Source organism: Cavia porcellus, unplaced genomic scaffold (genome assembly GCF_034190915.1).
Source record: "Cavia porcellus strain 051 isolate PalLab524CR breed Dunkin Hartley unplaced genomic scaffold, mCavPor4.1 scaffold_8, whole genome shotgun sequence".
In the NCBI taxonomy this organism is placed as follows: Eukaryota; Metazoa; Chordata; class Mammalia; order Rodentia; family Caviidae; genus Cavia; species Cavia porcellus.
The window spans coordinates 18,886,889-18,901,668 of record NW_026947491.1 but is presented as its reverse complement, the minus strand read 5'-3'; positions in this window follow the sequence as shown (position 1 = coordinate 18,901,668).

Sequence of the window (14,780 nt, the reverse complement as noted above, 5' to 3'; positions counted from 1 at the left end):
GAGGGTGTCTATGCACTGGAGGCCGAAGATTCAATCTGAGGTCTGAACTTCACCCTAGTGTATTGTGCAAGTCCACACCAGCAGGCTGATGGGTCTGTGAAAGAAGGCCGAAGGCTCTGTGATGAAAGGATGAAGAGTCTATGCTGGAAGCCAGGAGATGAGGTCCAAACCAAAGGTGAAGACTGGAGCTTCTCCCAAGAATGGAATGCATTCATCCTTCCTCTTTCCCTTTTATACCTTTAGCTGATAAGCTGCCCTAGCGTGGGTCTTCTTTCATATCCTTGTGTGTAGAATTGCTATACCCTTTTAGTTAAGCTTCTAAATGTCTCAAGTTGACACAACCAATGAACCACTACAATTCACCCTTTCTCAACTGGGCAACCAGACACATTTCTTTAAACTAGTTCCAGATACACAAACGTGTATAATTGCACATAACATGTTATAAATGCACATAACATGTCCTTCATACAAATGGAAACACAATAATTCCCCCACCAGAATACAATGTTACTTTTCTTTTGTTGATGCTTACTCCTATCAGTTTATAACCTTGACATTACAACACAAGTTTAACAGTTCCCAAAAAAACAGCATTAAGTCTAGCATTATGTTACACTGAAACTGTATTTGGGCAGAAATAATAATCATAACCCTCTTTTCTGTAACTGACCATGGGGTCCTAGCTGATATTTAGAACTTCGTTCTTTCAGTACCATTCTGGATTCCCTTGGCCTTCAGCAAGCATCTCAGCATGTCTCAGTTCTTTCCCCAGTGTAGTGACCCATACCTTCATTCCAGAAGGTTCTGGACCAAATGTCACTTTGTCTGGATTAGGTTGCTGAAATTTTCCATTAACCTTAATGACAGAGCATGGTAGTACTAAAAGGTGCCTTAAGGAATCTCATGCACTCCACGTATATTCTTCCTTTCTTCCTTTGTGGAGTAGTAGTCCAACTTCTCTTTGGTAGTCTGATTAATCACCCCTGAAAACACTGTGACATCCTTTTTAGCTTGTTTCCTAGAGGCATGAGAGAACAAAATGACCAGGGGTGAATCTTAGCTTCCAATTCAATGGTACCATTGAAGAGTTAAAATATTCAGGAAACCCTCTTGCCTTGTCACTCGGTCAGAACAACCAGATGTTCTGACCTGATAGGGAAGTTGTGATCCGATGTCCCCAAAAATAAGAGCACTGTGAACTATTGACCCTGCCAGACAGGATATGAGTTTTCAAAAACATCAAGCCACGTGCAGCAGATAGCTCACCCACCAGTAAGCAAACAACATGACCCCTATTAACCAATGCCATCTGCTTCTGTAACCGACGCTTGCTTTGCGGCTATCGGCTTTATATACTTTGCACTTCCCTACTCAGCATTCTCTTGCTCCCTTCTCCCACCGGAGTGTGGTCCGAGTGTCTCTTGCATGCACAGACAATAAAAACCCCTTGATTTTTCATAAGAGCTTGATACCTGGGCCCTTCTTTGCGATGGTGATGTTACATTTGGAGACCCCAGCGAAATCTGCCCCCCCCTTTCCAAGGAAGGCCCTAATGGCCACAAAGTGTCTCTTGGGGTAAGTACGGCTGTTCCTTTTAGTTTCATTTTTGTGATCGATCCTTTGTCTTAACTGCCCTGGATCGCTTCTGACCCGTATCTCATGATCCTAATATAGGACAGTTTCTTTGGGGGATGCCCCAAAAAGATTCTCTTGGGAGTCCATTTGTCCCTCGGACTCCCAGTTTGTTAGGAAGGGTCTCTTCCCCCCTCATTGACAGTGGATTCACTGATCTCATGTGAGTGTGGCCGGCCATAAGGTGTGACGTGTTTTGTCTTATTGGTGTTCTCTGTTGTCTCAGTCTTTGTCCTCTCTTTTGTCATGGGACAAAGTGTCTCAACCCCTGTTTCCCTTTCTCTAGACCATTGGTCGAAAGTAAGGGAACTGTAATAACCTAAGGCCCCCTAACTATCGCACTGTGAAGCCTGTTCTGTATAAGCCCACCTGCTGCTTTCCCTCCTCTTCCCCCTTCAAATCTAACTAGGTGTTCGGCGCCGCGTCTGTCCCTCAGAATGAGGCACATGAACACTTTGTCTCTGCAGGCTCCTTTATTGACTGGGCTACAACCTCAATACACGTCCGTCCTTGACGGCTTCCTACGTGTTGTGCGTCAGGCACTTCCTATACTTGGCCTTATATAGCTAATGTTATCCAATCATGGGATTACACGTGGGGACAGGCGATTGGGCGGCAACAAGGAAGCAATCAATCATTACCATATATGGCGGGGACAGTAAGCCGAGCAAGAACCAGGAAGCAGGATGTGTGCGCCATCTTGGGCACACGATGGGCGGGGGAGCAGCGAGGCGGTAGGTGGACGCCATCTTGTGGCTATATTCTCATGGGTAATACGGCAGGCTCCCAACAACTAGGTTAATTTTTAACTTCCTAAAGGGCCATAAAACAAAGGCCTGAAGTAATAGCTCCTGACAACCCCCCTCCTCTACCGGGTAGTCAGTCACAAATTGTGTTAATTGCATTATATTGTAATAGCTTTGTTTGTATCATAACAATACCTGTGTGTTCCTTTCCCTCTGAGCAAAGGATTGATATGTTAATCAATGCTCTCTTGTGTAAAGAATTGTAAAATCTTACCTAATTGATATGTTAACCACTGTTGTCCTCTAAAATAACAGTTCTAAAAGGTGCTAAAGTAAGGTAACTGCTTTGTAGTGCATCACACCCCCATCCCCTTCCTTACATTGTGTGACCAGCAGCTGTTTGTGGATTTACAAGATAAAAGCCCTGACCTTTAGCTGTCAGGTGCCCAGTCATTGGGTTAACCATAGAGAGACTGTGTCACCAGGCCTGAAAATAAAGCGTTTGCTTCCTAAATTTTAATTTCTTGCTTCCTTGAATTTCATACTGGGGTCCAAGTTATCACATTTAGGGGCTCGGTCCGGGATGAGAGCAAGACTCCAGACTCATTTCTGAACATCTGAAAGTTGTTCTGGAGGGTTTGTTTGGGCCATGGTCAATTTGTAATTTGGAGGGGATGCCCCCAATTTGGCAGTGGGAACCCTCCCTCCACAAGGACAAAGTCATTTGGGGTTTTTTTTGGACAAATTCTGTCCATCTGAGACTCTGCCCCGGGTGGGGAACTGCTCCATTTGTTAATTTGTTAATTCCTCCAGAACCCAAAATTTGACTAACTTTTGAGCAAAGGCCATTTTGCTGCAGCTTGTCTTGTCTTATATGTCTGTTTGTGTGTCCATTTGTTTTAATTGTTCTCCTTTTGGTTACCCCAAATCTAACAGAACATTCTCTTCTAGGAACCCCTTCTACAACCCAAAATGGACTAAAGGATTTAGATACTTATGTTCAGAGTTTTTGTAATTTAGAATTCTTTGCCTGTTTAAATTTGTTGCTTACAGGCTTGTTGCCCATTTCTGTCACAGGATCCATATGGCTTATTAGATTCAAGGTTCATAATAAGAATTATTTCCTTTAGCTCACCAAACTATGCATGAAGCACCCTTTGTTTGTGTCTTTAATGTTGTGGCACCTTGTTTAATATATAAGTCTTCAATTGATTGCTTGCAACGTTGGCATGCCTTTTAAAAGGTGTATTTTTCTTTCTGGTTAAAATGTAAATATATGTGCACATATACATGTATATTTATGGCTTGTAAGAATCATATCAACTTTACCAAGTAAAAACCAGGTCGTATTATAGTTGAGCCAGTAAAAAGGTTACAGTTTTGTTTTCAAAAATACATCATTTTATGTGGTAAAAAGACATAAAATAATTAAGTATGTTTTAGACAACTTAAAAGTCACTTCAAGGGTTTTGTTAAGAGTTTTGATGATGTCTGAGAAGTGAGAGTAAAGGTAATTGACTGGTAATAGTAAAAAGAGGGACAAAAATTGTTTTGTCTTCAAGTAAAAATGTCTGGCTGTCCCAGAATGTGAAAAAAGATAAAAGCTTAACTTGGTGGGTATATGTAAATTGTAAAAGGCTCAAGAGGATGTAAATTTTATTTGTTTTGGTTTATAGTACTGCAAATAACAGGTTTGACATGAAGTAAATGTGTTCAGAATTTGACAGTATTAAATCAGTTTTGGTAGAAATATTCATAAGATTGTACTTTTCTGCAAAATGTTTCCATTAAAATGAGATTATAGGTGATACTAGAGATAAGATACAAGTTCTTTCATGTGCTATAAACATCTGGGAGATTATACAGCACAATTTTGTTACCTATAAAAAAAAGCATTTTTTGTTAAGAATATAATTTCAGTTAAATGGTGGCCTGCCACGTGACATCCTGGAAAAAGAAAAAAGAGTGGTGTGCCATCCAAATGAAGCTGGCTCTCTGATCCAGAATGCCAAAACCATGTTCTCCTTTTGTCCCACCCTGATGGACATCCAGATGTAAGGAGGTTTCCCAGTATCCCCAGTTGTTCACTTTGCAACTCAATTGGCCCCACATGTTAGAAAAAATTGCAAAGGTTTGAGAGGTTTGAGAGAATTCCCCTCAGCCAGTTAATAGAGATACCACAAAAGGTTTTTGAAAACAAAAAATTTACAAAAGGCTACCAACCAAAAGATAACCAAGGTGTTAAAATTGCTCTATGAGAGAAACATTTAAAAAAAAAAACACATGAGAGTTTCTGGGGCATTTGGATGCTGTAGGCTAAATTTTCCTAAAAAGCTCGCCTCTATTGACTCCTATAAGGGAGAAACTCAAAACACTGAACTAGACGGATAAATGTGAACAGGCTTTGCAGTAGCTCAAGCAGGCCTTGACAGGGGCCCCAGCCCTGGGACTCCCTGATGTTACCAAGGCGTTCATCTTGTTCATAGACAAAGTCAGGGGTATTGCCAAAGGAGTCCTAACTAAAGACATATGGCCCTTCGAAGTGGCCTATAGCCTACCTCTCCAAAACACTTTATCTAGTGACAGGAGTACGGCCCCCTTGCCTAAGAATACTAGTTGCTGTGACAATGTTACTTAAGGAGGTGAAGAAACTCACTTTGGGCAAGTGATTTCTGTGGTAACCTCTCACAGTTTTGAGATTCTTATCAAAATCCCTCCTGGGAAAAAAAAGGCCTTCCAATGCCAATATTCTACACTGTCAAGCCCTGCTTCTAGACCCAGAGTCAATGATATTCAAGACTTCTTCAGCTTTAAACCCAGCCACCCTTATGCCTGAAGATGACCCAGAGGAACAAAGGACACTTCTCCATGAGTGTGCTGACATCCTTAAACTGTAGCAGAACCTATAGGCAGATCTTACCAAGTTTCATCCAGAATGGCAAACGAGTGGCCGGGGCAGCAGTGACCACCAAAAAAAAAAGAGGTACTCTGGGTTAAGCAGGTAGAGCCTGGCATCTCTGCCAAAAAGGCAGAGCTTGTTGCTTTGACTGAGAGGCTAAAACTAGCCATGGGAAGGAGGGTAAACATTTTTACCTGACAGTAGATATGCTTTTGCTACCGTACATGTACATGGAGCCATCTATCAGAGCAGAGTCTCTTAACCTCAGCTGGGACTAAGATTAAAAATGCTCCACAGATTCTAGACTTGCTGGCAGATGTCTGGCTGCCTCAATGAGTTGCTATTATTCATTACAAGACTCACCAGACAGGAGATGACACTGTCACCTTAGGAAACAGTTTGGCAGATCAAGCTGCTCAAAAAATAACAACCACATCAGAGGGGCCAACCAAGAAAGTAACTGCTCTGATGCTAGTCCCTCTGACCTTGTCAGAACCAGTCTACACACACACGCGAACACACACACACACACACACACACACACACACACACACACACAAAGGACCTACAGTTAGCATCTCAACTTGGAGTAAAGTTCCCCATCCCCGGGGGCTGATACCAGTTACCTGATAAACAAGTACTGCTACTGGAGGCACTAGGGTGGGAGCTGTTACACTGGGCTCATCAGACTACTCGTTTAGAGAAAACTAAACTTGTGGAATTGTTCAGAACTCGGTCTTTTATTCCAAAACTCTGCAAACTGACCACCTCTTTGAGCTCCAGATGCCCACAGTGATTGTTAGTCCACTCAGCCAAGAGCTCTATGCTGGAGACCACCCGACATTAAAAAATTGTTCCAGGAGAACATTAAAAAGTAGATTTCATGTCATGGTAAAGCCTGATTTACAGGGGTACCGCTATCTCTTGGTATTAATAAGCAGTTCTACTGGTTGGGTAGAGGCTTTCCCTACTAAGTTTGAGTCATCCTTAGTGGTAGTTAAAAGGCTATTGCATGAGATCATACCTTGATTTGGCCTCCCACTATCAATGGGGTCTGATAATGGCCTGGCTTTCATAGCCTGAGTCACCCAAAAGTTAGCCAAGGCATTAAAAATTAATTAAAAGTCCACTGTACCTATCAGCCACAAAGCTCAGGGCAAGTAGAATGTATAAACTAAAGTCTCAAGGATGTTTTAGCTAAGCTGTCTTCAAAAACTGATGATAATTGGGTGAGCCTTTTTCCCTTTGCACTAAGAGCTAGATGTTCCCCATATGTTTCTAGAATTTCCCCCATTAAAGCCATGTTGGGAGGCCCCTGCCATTGGTTCCAAGATTGCCAAAAAATAAACTAGCTAAAATAACTAATCAAGATCTCATTAAGTCCTGACAGACACTCCAATCTGTGTTGACTTCAATCCACCAGCTGTTTAGACTAGACAAAAACACCTAGATCTGCCTTCAGAGACACCTCTCAAGGTGCCAATCAAGCCAGGGACTCTGGTCTTGGTGCAATGTGACCACCATGACTCCCTCAAACCCCGCTGGGAAGGACCTTTCACCATGGTGCTCAGTACCCCCACTGCCATCAAGGTAGCAAAAAAACTGTGTAGATTCACTACACTCATGTAAAGCCACTGGAAACAGCAGACAAAGATGGACTTACTCAGTAGACTACATAACAGACTTGTAACTCCTTAAAGTTAAAATTGACTAAGACATAGGTAGATTATGCTGGTCATGAACTGTTTTAGCTTGCTTGATTTGATTTTAATAACATTGATGCCGACCTTGCACAGTGGCTTTGGTCCTCCTGTAAGCAAAGAACAATGTTAAGGTCTTTATGTGGGAGCTCCTGTGATTGTGGAGGGGGCTATATTACTAAAGGTAAAGACACCAACTGGGGGGGGGGAATTATACATACAATAGAAAACAAAGATCGAGATCCTACCCACACAAATGATAAATTGTATACATAGGGTCTTCGGACACATTGTGGGGACAAGTTAACATTCCTTGTTTCTATACCCTCAGTTACAGGGGGTTTGACTAAAAGGTAGATGTAAATGATAAAGCATGTGATACCTAACAAAGGCAGCCAGTGAGGGTCTTGCCCTCAAAATTGTTCTTAGTATTCAAAAATGCATTCCTACCTAGCCATAGGTGTGCAGAGGAGGGGCTGGGTGGATCTGGGGTGCCTGCATCAGCCTCCCTGTATGTCTGGAGGACTGTGGATATCTCAGCAGGCTGGGAAGGTTTGCAGGTTCCAGAGGCACCGCGGCCTGTTGTGAATGCTCAGTGCACTCTGCCCAAATCCCAGACTGTTCGGGACTCTCCAGGCTTCCGGGTGCAGTGAAGTGGAGAAGTGGTTTGAGGCCTCTATATCCGCCTCCCCATCCTGGCTGCACTTGGAGAACTGCAGAGCTTCCAACGGGTAGGCAGGCCTATGCTGTCCCCGGAGCCCAGCCTGATTGGGACTCCCACACCTAGCCATAGGTGTGCAGAGGAGGGGCTGGGCAGATCTGGGCTGCCTGCATCAGCCTCCCCATGTGTCTGGAGGACTATGGATGTCTCAGCAGGCAGTGGAACATCGCAGGTTCCAGAGGGCCTGCAGCCTGTGGTGAGTACTCAGTGCACTCTGCCCAAAGCCCAGACTGTTCGGGTCCCTCCAGGCTTCCTGGTGCAGTGAAGTGGAGAGGTGGGTTTGAGGCATCTACATACACCTCCACATCCCGGCTGTGATTGGAGAGCCGTGGAGCTTCCAATGCACAGGTGGGTGCACAGTGTCCCTGAGGCCCAGCTTATCTGAAATGCAGAGTTCTGAAAAGGCAGAGGAGGGCCATTGGTTCTGCAGGCCCAGTGGCTTGGGTTAACGTGGTGCCAGAGTCTCAGTAGCTGCAAACATAGAAGAGGATTTCCACAGATCCTGAGGAAGCTTTCAAATAACACTTGAAACACAGAAATAAGGAAAATGACAAAACGAAAGACCAAATTACAACCTCAAACCTCCAGCCCATCTCAAGAAACCCTAGGAGCAGTGTATATAGAAGAAAATATATGCCATTCACCTCAAATATTGGACACAATAGCTACTGAAATTAACAAGCAACTCCAGGAAGCTTTAGAGAAATTCAAACGCGAAATAATCACCCAGGTAAAAGAAGAAATGAAAGAGATTCTGAATATATATAAAAAACAGTAAAAAATTGGAAGAACTAAACAAAAAGATAGAATCCCTAGACGAGCAATATAAGAAACAAACAGAATACATAATGAAGATACACAGATATATACAGGAAATAAAAAACACCACTGAAAGCTGTAAAAACTGCCTTAATGAAAGTGAAGATAGAATTTCAGACCTTGAAGACATGATTGCAGCTAGTGAACAGGAAAGGAAAGAACTTTTAAAACTAACAAGGAATCAGGAAACAGTAATTCAACAACTGCAAGATGATGCAAAGAAAAATAACATAAGAATGATATTGATTAATGAAAAAGGAGACAATATAAAGTATGTCAAGGATATTTAGAGAAGTAATAGCTGAAAATTTCCCTAGCATGAGATCAGAAACCGACATCAGGATCAGTGAAGCATATAGAACTCCAAACAGTCATAACCAAAATAAAACTACACCCAGACATATAATAATCACCATCCCAGAAATCCAACACAAGTATAGATTATTTAAAACTGTCAGAGAGAAAAGACAGATCACTTATAAAGGAAAACTTATCAGAATTACAGCAGACTTCTCAGCACAAACAATAAAGTCAAGAAGAGCATGGAGTGAAGTTTTCCAGATCCTAAAGCAAAATGATTTCCAACCTAGACTGATGTATCCTGAAAAACTATGATTCAAAATTGATGGTGAAATATGATACTTCCATGACAAAGAACAGCTGAAGAACTTCATGAACACCAAACCAACCCTGCAAAAAATATTGAAAGACAGTTTAGATACACAAAGGTAAAAACCACTAAGCAAAGCAGATAATTAAGCAGAACAGAAAGATAAAGATGCAACAGCAGAGAGATAACATGTCAACAATAAACCAGCTTTTAACAGTAATAACCATTAAAGTATATGGTCTCAATGCACCAATCAAAAGAAACAGACTAATGGAATGGATCAAGAAACAAAACCCAACCATCTGCTGTTTACAGGAAACACATCTAACCCAGAAGGATACTCACAGACTGAAAGTCAAAGGATGGAAAACAATACTTCATGCAGCAGGAATCCAAAAAAAGACAGCAGTAGCCATTCTGTTTGCAGACAACGTGAACTTTAAACCAACAATGACCATAAAGGACAAAGAAGGTCACTACATACTTGTAAGGGGAAAACTCCAAGAGGAAGAGATAACTATTTTAAATATATATGCACCAAACTCCAGAGCACCCAGTTATATAAAACAACTATTAACAGAAATGAAAACTCAAATTATCAGTAACACAGTTGTAACAGAAGACCTTAATACACCATTGACACCAAGGGACAGATCAACCAGACAGAAAATGAGCAAAGAAATAACAGAACTGAATAACACCTGTGAACAAATGGATTTGATAGACATATACAGAATGTTCCACAAAACAACATCAGAATACACATTCTTCTCAGCAGTACATGGAACATTCTCTAAAATAGAGTAGATATTAGCTCACCGAACATAATTAAAAAAATGCAAAAGAGTTGAAATCATCCCTTGCATGTTATCGGATCATAGCAGTCTAAATTAGAAATTAATGATAAAAGATACTGCAAAAATCCTGCAAACACATGCAAACTGAATAACACTATCTTGTGTAATCAATGGGTCACAGAAGAAATTAAACAATATCTAAAAGAAAATAAAAATGCAGATACAACTTAATGGAATTTGTGGGATGCAATGAAAGCCATCCTCAGAGGAAATTTTATTGCACTGAGTACCCACATCAGGAAAACAGAACGAATACAAACAAATACCTTGATGCTACACCTCAAACAGCTAGAAAAAGAAGAGAAAGTCCAGCCCAAAGCCAAAAGAAGAGAGGAAATTATAAAAATCAGAGCAGAAATCAATGCAATAGAGACTAAGAAAACAATCCAAAGAATCAACGAATCAAAGAGTTGGTTCTTTGAAAGAATAAATAAAATCGATAAGCACCTAGCCAACCTTATTTTAAAAAAGGGAAAAAAGCTCAAATTCACGCAATAAGAAATGAAAAAGCTGAAATTACTACAGACCGAATAGAAATACAGAAGATCATCAACACCTATTTTGAAAATCTCTACTCTCAAAAGTTTGATAACACAGAAGAAATAGACAGATTCTTAGAAACATATGAAGTACCAAAGCTAGATCAAGAGGATGTAAAACTGTTGAATAACCCAATCTCTGTTAATGAAATTGAAAATGTAATTAAGTCCTTACCTACAAAGAAGAGCCCAGGCCCAGATGGATTCACTGCAGAATTCTACAAAAAATACAAAGAAGACCTAATGCGGACACTCCTCAAACTATTCAATGAAATTGAAAGGGAAGCAATCCTTCCTAAATCATTCCTGGAAGCAAATATTACTCTAGTACCAAAACCTGAGAAAGACCCAACTAAAAAAGAGAACTATAGACCAATCTCCCTAATGAACACACATGCAAAAATCCTCAAGAACATATTGGCAAATAGGATGCAGCAAAACATCAAGAAGATTATACACCATGACCAAGTGGGATTCATCCTAGGAATGCAAGGATGGTTCAACATACGTAAATCAATTAATGTAATCCACCAAATCAATAAAGCCAAAAATAAGAATCACATGATCATTTCTATAGATGCAGAAAAAACCCTTCCGTAAGGTCCAACATTTATTCATGATAAGAACTTTACAGAAAATTGGAATAGGTGGTCTTTATCTCAACATAATAAAGGCCATTTATGACAAACCAACAGCCAGCATCATACTAAATGGCCAAAAATTGAAAGCCTTTACTTTAAAATCAGGCACAAGACAAGGATGTCCTTTATCACCACTCCTATTTAATATAGTACTGGAAGTACTAGCCAGAGCAATTAGGCAAGAGAGAGAAATAAAAGGGGTAAAAATAGGAAAAGAAGAAGTTAAATTATCATTGTTTGCAGATGACATGATACTCTACATAGAAGACGCCCTAATCTCCATTGAAAGACTCTTAGGGGGGCTGGGGATTTAGCTCAGCGGCATAAGTGCCTACCTTCAAGCAGGCAGTTGTGAATTCGACCCCTTTTACCAATAAAAAGAAAAAAAAACAAGAAGGACTCTTAGATACAATTAATAAATCCAGTAATATGGCTGGATACAAAATCAATACTCAGAAATCAATAGCATTCCTATACACGAACAACAAAATCACAGAGAGGGAAATAAGATAAACTACACTCTTCACATTAGCAAGCAAAAAAATGAAAAATTTAGGAATTACTCTTATGAAAGAAGTGAAAGATTTATAGAGTGAAAATTATAATACACTGAAAAAAGAAATTGAAGATGATCTCAGAAAATGGAAAGACATGCCTTGCTCATGCATAGGAAGAACAAACATTGTGAAAATAGCCATTCTCCCAAAACTGTTATACAGATTCAATGCAATCCCAATAAATATACCATCAACATACCTTATAGATCTAGAGAAATCAATCCTAAATTTCATCTGGAACCAGAAGAGACCTAGAATAGCAAAGGCAATTCTAAGCAGCAAAGACAAAGCAGGAGGCATCACAATCCCTGACCTGAAGTTATTCTACAAAGCAACAGTAGTAAATTCAACATGGTATTGGAATCAAAACAGAGCCGAAGATCAATGGACTAGATTAGAAGATACAATCACAACTAAAAACACACGCAAACAACTTATCTTTGATAAAGGATCCACGCAGGTTCACTGGAAAAATGACAGTCTCTTTAAAAAATGGTTCTGGAAAAACTGGCTCTCCATTTGCCGAAAACTAAAGCTAGACCCATGTCTATCACTAAATTACTATGTACTAAATTAAAATCCAAATGGGTCAAAGACCTGAATATTAAAACAGAAACACTATATCTATTGGAAGACAAATTGGGTAGAAAATTGAAGACATAGGAGTAGGTAGAGAATTCATGAACAGGACTCAAATCACACGGGAAATACTTCCCAGAATCAATAACTGGGACCACTACTTAGTAAAAATTTTCTGCATGTCAAAAGAAATCTCCAGCATAGTGAAAAGAAAACCCACAAACTGGGAAAAGAATTTAGTGAACAGTCTCTCAGACAAGGGACTCTTGTCTAAAACATATGAAGAATTTAAAAAACTCAGACCCCCAAAATTCAAAGACCCAATCCAAAAATGGGCATGTGAGATGAATACGCACTTCTCAGATGAAGAAATGCAAATGGCAAATAAATACATTAACAGATGTTCATCATCATTGGTCATTAGAGAAATGCAAATTAAAACCACACTGAGATACCTTCTCACTCCTGAAAGAATGGCCAGAATCAAGAAAACCAACAACAAATGATGGAGAAGCTGTGGGCAAAAAGGAACTCTCCTACACTGTTGGTGGGAGTGTAGACTGGTACAGTCTTTGTGGTGGTCAGTCTGGAAATTTCTCAAAACCTGGATTGGAAGTCCCATTTATTCCAGCTATTCCACTTCTAGGCATATTCCCAGAAGAACTGAAAGCATCATACCACAGTGATATATGTGCACCTATGTTTATAGCAGCATAGTTTGTAATCGCCAGATCTTGGAAACAACCCAAGTGTCCATCAACTGAGGAATGGATAAAAAAAGTTGTGGTATTTTTATGCAATGGAGTATTATTCAGCTATAAAGAAGGATCACATTGAGATATTTATCAATAAGTGGGCGCAGCTTGAGACCATACTCATAAGTGAAATACATCAATCTCGCATGTGTGAATACCGAATAGTTTCCCTAATGTAAATAATGATTCAAATATTTAAAAATTCGTGGTAATCATGATTCCCCATTTTGTGGCCTTGAAGCCTTATAAAGTTTTCACTTCTTAATTGGAAAGGTTTCATTCTGGGCTTCTTGATATGGAAATATTTGAAGCTATAGTATATGAAGTTGTATTCAAATATTTCAAGGAAAAAGACAGACATTATGGTAACTACTATTAAGTTGGGTTATTTGGTGGTGAAGCACTAGGTTGCTGAAACAGTCATGCTTTGACCTGTATTGTTATATTGTTATGTCCTCTTTTATCTCAATCTCTCCCTTATTCATTAAAAAATTATTTAGTTATTTTTTATGGTTTTTTTAATTAAGGGGAAAAATTAAAATAATTAGCAGGATATATAATAGTAACTTTTTTTGATTTCCTATTAACTTGTTTTGAAGCCCTGTAATGCTCCCACTATCTTGCTTCGACTGATTAGACTCTGTTCCATTCTGTATGATAGTATCAAGTTTGAGGGTATAGGCAACTACTTTGAAGGCAAATAAGATTCACTAAGATGCCCATTCTGGTTTGACTATTGTCTCCTTTGTAAGTCCTGTAATGTTTACAATGCTTAAGTTTTATTGGTCTTGTTCTCTACTGTTTTGTTCAACTTTATAATATCTAATGAGATAGACAATTCTTTTTAAGGAAACAAGAGACATTGTTGATAACCATTGTTGATAACCTTGTACTCTGTTGTACATCATGTGCTATGTCTACCCTTGGTTTTGACTGACAGCTTTGTTCTGCCATATTCAACTTTATTCTCTCCCCCTCCAAAAAAATGTAATAAGTACTAAAGTGTAATAAAACCAAAAATGTGTGGATTTTGTTGTAAAAAAGAGAGGGGAAAAAAGAGCTCTAAAGGATACAACAGCAAGTGTGTTTAGGAGTGTTAAATAGCTGACCATATTAATGTTTTTGGTTGGATCATTGAACACACCTGTTTGCAGTCTCACTGTTTGTATGCTTTGATACTGTGATTTGAGCAACTATCTCTAAGATGATAATATGTAGTCTATTAACTGGTGATTTCTTACTGATTTTTTTTTTTTGTAGTTTTGTATTACTTGTACCCTTTCACCGCTTTGGGGTTTTTTGTGTGTGTTTTTCTCTTTTTCCTTTTAAATAAAATTTTAAAAAATGCATTCCTCCTGCTATTCTGCTGTGCATGAATGAATAGACATAGATAGCAAAACTTACTTCACTGCTGAGCTTGTGAGGACAAGGGCTAAAAGAATTAAAGGTGATTGGTCGACAAATCTGACAGTGATAGGAAGTTCAAAGTATGCCAAAGCCTCATGTCTCAACATGGTTGGTAAATCAGTGTTCTGGAGCAAGGTGGTCCTATACATGTGTCTGATAGGGGCAGGCCACAAGATAAGATCAAAAAACTCTGATGGTTGAGGAAAGAGTCAGGCTGGTAATAAAAATAAGCTGCCTTAATCGCGGGGCGTTAATCTGGATGCTCAAATTTACGATATTCTTGAGGCCACTCATAAAGCCTTAAATGCTTCCAAC